The sequence below is a fragment of the Miscanthus floridulus genome, chromosome 10, assembly GCF_019320115.1.
Source record: "Miscanthus floridulus cultivar M001 chromosome 10, ASM1932011v1, whole genome shotgun sequence".
Lineage (NCBI taxonomy): Eukaryota > Viridiplantae > Streptophyta > Magnoliopsida > Poales > Poaceae > Miscanthus > Miscanthus floridulus.
The window spans coordinates 7,634,669-7,639,103 of NC_089589.1; the positions used below are offsets into that span (position 1 = coordinate 7,634,669).

Consider the following 4,435-nt stretch of genomic DNA (forward strand, 5'->3'; position numbering starts at 1 on the left):
TTCCCCGCTTCTTCTTCCTCCGCCGCCCCCTCCCCCACACTCCACCACCGGCGCCCGCGCCCTTGCCAGGAGAGGAAGAAGGCGCTACGGTTCCGGAGAGGCAGGCCGTCTTCTTCTTCCTCAACTCCGGTGGGCTTAGAAGAGAAGGGGCTCGGGGGAGGCAAGGTCGGCCAGGCGCTGGGGACGGCGGTAGGGGCGGTTTAGGGGCCCTGGCGTTGGCGGAGGCAGCCGGGCCAGGTTGGGGCGGTGGTGCCATGGGCGTAGCTCGCCATGGTGGAAGGGGGGGAGGGGAAGAAGGAGGCTGCCACGGGTGCGCGGCGAACCCTACCACGCCGCAGCGGGACGGTGGCGGGGCGGCGGCGTGGGCGTGGGTGAGGAGGAGGGCGGGGGCGAGAGGTGGGGGGCACAGCCGCTAGCTGGGGACAGCGGGTGACGAAGGCGGAGGTTGGGCGCGCGAGGTGGAAGATGAACCGCGCGGATTGCGCGATTCCCCAATGCGCAACCAGTCGCCCTATAACCCTGTCTTTTAAAGTTAAGTATGTTTAAACTCGTCAACATGCGAGAAGGGCGCTTAAAAAAGAAACTGAGGCGAGCACTTAACGTTGGACGGAGAAGAAAAAATGGAATTGGAGAGATGGCCAGATGGAGGTGGCCAGCAGCTGTTGCATTGCAGTTTTTTTTTTCTTTTATAACAAAGTTGCATTGCAGGTTGCAGCGTCTGTGAAGCTGCCCTAACCAAGTTGGTTGGTCCCGCCTGCCAATCCCAAACAATCACGGCAGCGGTAGCAAGCATATCCGGTCGTGTGGTGTTGTGATGCGGTGCGCAGGAAACGCGGCGCCGGAGACAGCTCTGCCAGCTCCCAGCTGCAGCCATCCAGGGTCATTACCCGTCAAATCAGCCACGCGGTTAGGCCGGCTAACCCTGTTCACACCCTGCTCCTCCTCCCCTGGTATAAGAGGAGCCTCCTCTCCTCATTGTCCCCGCATCGCATCCTCCCCCTCCCCTCCCCCTCCCCTCCCTACGAGAGGAACTCAGGCAGCAGCAGCAGCATAGTCTACCAAAAACGTGCAAAGCTCTGATCTTGTCGCCTCCCCCGCAGTCTCCTCTCCCTCTCCGACCGTCCGTCCGTCCCGCGGCCGGCGCCGTCGCAAGGTGAGCAGAGCAACCGTCCATCCGTCTCCCTGCCCTGCCTCCCATTGCAGTTTCAGATTTCAGTATACTAGTTCGACGCCGCCGCCGCTCTGTATGCTAGCAATCGCTGTAGATTGCAGGCCAATGGCATTGGTTGTCCAAGGAATCTAGCGACCCCCCTGGTAATCCGTGTAGAATTAGGAAGCCTGTTCTTGGTCTCCTGTGCAGTGCAGTCTTACGGCGTCTAGGCGTTTAGGTTTGTAAATAAAGGCGAGGTGGTTTTTGCTGGGTTATTGCCCCCTGATGAAGAATTTCGTCGCCACTTCTTCCCCAGAAGTCTGAGCAAAGTTCTTGTCAGATGTGGAATAGATGAACTCTGAAAGTTGGCATCTTGTCACGGTTGCCATGGATGGCTTTACTCTTTTTAGAATGCCATATGCAGATGTGCTGGTGATAATGTGATATGCCTCACTATGGTGGTCTTGTTTCTTAAGCAGAGTACCTTAAAAAAGGACGCACCCAGTGCAGAAAGCTCCCGCTCTGTGTACCTCTGTTTTATCTTATTAGTTCCCCACTATTTGGAATCTTCTTACTCATTCCAGCAGGGAACATTGTATATTGTCTTACTAATACACACATAGCGTGTTTTGCTTTAGTACAGTAAGTCTTCTTTTTTCATTCTGTGTGAACTGTGAAGCATTTATTTGGTTCTTATTAGTCGGTTAGTCCTTACTTACAGTACCTAGGTAGCAAAAAAGTGTTAGCTTTTGTGCATATCCTGATCCATTCGTTGCTGAATCTAATGTTTCTTTTCTCTTGAGCAGATAACAGAAATCACAAGAAGTTAAAGCCTCAGGGAATGCTGAAAGATTGTGCTTTCATAGAAGAGATTCCTGTTGCACCATCAAGGACCTTGCTGCTCCGCAAGAGCTGCTGATCTGCTCAACTCTTGATGATCTGACCTGCATCAATTCTACGACACTCAGACTGCGACACGACCAAGCCATAAGAATACTGTTCACCATCATGGATCATGACATGGGGGGAGGATGGCTAACTCTTTGTGCAGTCCACCTGATTGGCAGCCAAAAGTGTAGCCCAGTGATTTATACTTTTGAAGAAAGAAAAGATATGGAATCGAGAGGAAAGATTTTGATGAAGCGGTATGAGTTGGGGGAGGCCTGCTGGGGAAAGGCACATTTGGCAAGGTGCACTATGCAAGGAACCTTGAGTCCCAACCATAGTGTTGCTATTAAGATGATGGACAAGGACAAAGTGCTCAAGGTCGGGCTTTCGGAGCAGATAAGGCGGGAGATCACAACGATGCGGTTGGTGGCTCATAAGAACATTGTTGAACTTCATGAGGTCATGGCGACACGAAACAAGATCTACTTCGTCATGGAGTATGTGAAAGGTGGCGAGCTCTTTGACAAGATTGAGAAGAGTGGCAAGCTCACAGAGGCCATTGCACACAAGTACTTCCAGCAGCTCATTAGTGCAGTGGATTACTGCCACAGCCGAGGTGTGTATCACCGGGACTTGAAGCCTGAGAACCTGCTGTTGGATGAGAATGAGAACCTGAAGGTCTCAGATTTCGGTCTGAGCGCACTTTCAGAGTCGAAGAGGCAAGATGGCTTGCTCCACACCACCTGTGGAACTCCAGCATATGTAGCTCCAGAGGTGATCAGCAAGACAGGCTATGATGGTGCAAAGTCAGGACATCTGGTCTTGTGGGGTTGTTCTATTTGTACTTGTTGCTGGTTATCTTCCTTTCCAAGGCCCAAAACTTGATGGAGATGTATCGTAAGATACAGAATGGTGATTTCAGGTGCCCCAGTTGGTTTTCACACAAACTTAAGAAGCTGTTGTACAAGATCCTGGACCCCAACCCAAACACAAGAATTTCAGTCCAGAAGATAAACAGTCTACCTGGTTCCGAAAAGGTCCTGGGGAGACCCATACAGTAAAGGAGAAAAATCCAAGTGAGAATGCCACCACAAATGCTGCTCCAGCACTTGCTATGAGGCACAAGAAGAATGTTCATGAAGATGTGAAGCCCCTGGCTGTCACAAACTTAAATGCCTTTGAAATCATAATCTTTCTCCACAGGATTTGACCTCTCTGGTCCTATTTATCAAAAAGGAGTGCAAAAAGGAGACACGATTCACTTCTGATAAGGCCTGCCACAGCCATCATCTCGAAGCTTGAAGATGTTGCAAAAGCACTGAATCTCAGGATAAGGAAGAAGGATAATGGTGGTAATCAAGATTCAAGGGAGGAAGGGAGGAAGGAATGGTGTCCTTCAGTTTGACACAGAAATATTTGAGATCACGGAATCCTACCATCTGATTGAGATGAAACAAACAGGCGGTGATTCACTTGAGTACCAGAAACTGTTAGAAGAGGACATCCGGCCAGCACTGAAGGACATAGTCTGGGCCAGGCATGGAGATGATCGACAGCAAAAGGAGTAGTACCTTTGGATGTCTCAGTTTTGTTCCCAAAATTTGTTAGATTTTTCAGCCCAGAGTGATTCTGTTCGACATGTGTATGTGTTCTTTTTTAGTAATTGCATTCTTTGTCTCTGTGAACCATTCCGTTGCGCAATAATTGTTGAGAGGCTGAGTTGTCCAGTCGTTCCATCTGAAAACTGTTTCTGTCCTGTAATGTGTAATGGTTGTCCCTATCAATAATGAAATAATTGTGTTTGATCCTTTAAAAAAGGTTGAGCTTTCATGTATACTTCTCTAATAGTTTCTTTGGTGAAATGTGCCAAACATTTGCAAGAGATATGCACCTCATCACTTGCATATGGAATCACTTGATTTTAGCCATTCCAGCACATAATAACAGCAGAAAGACTTCCAATAGTGATTTGCCATTGCTTCAAGAATACTCTATATGTTTCTCTTTTATTTATTATGTTGAGATTAAAATTGATTGAACCCACTAATCTAAAGAAACCGATCTTTGTTCTTATTAGGCTCTCATTTCTTCTCTCAGAGTTTGTCAACCAAAATTTTAAAGAAAATATTTTGCATGTAAACCGGATGGTGCTGTGCTCTGTATCTCAGTTTACTGCCAGTAGATTAGCTTTTCAAGTGGGGAATGAGCTAGTAACTCTTTGCCACTTGGTCAGTCTCCATATTCATAAATAGAGGTAACTTGGAAAAGTCCGAATTAGACAAAGAATGAAGTAGAGGTACCACTTTCATTTTAAAGTAGCTAAAAGAAACAGTCTGACAAAGAAATCAAGGTACACCTGACAAACTCTCGGGCAATTCCAACTGATAAGCCACCTCT

The 4,435-nt window shown here is 48.3% G+C and overlaps 1 pseudogene; it reads left to right on the plus strand.

Moving 5' to 3' along the window:
- The first annotated feature begins 2,263 nt into the window (after positions 1 to 2,263).
- LOC136487620 (CBL-interacting protein kinase 15-like) lies at positions 2,264 to 3,747 on the plus strand (annotated as a pseudogene).
- Positions 3,748 to 4,435: the final 688 nt, after the last annotated feature.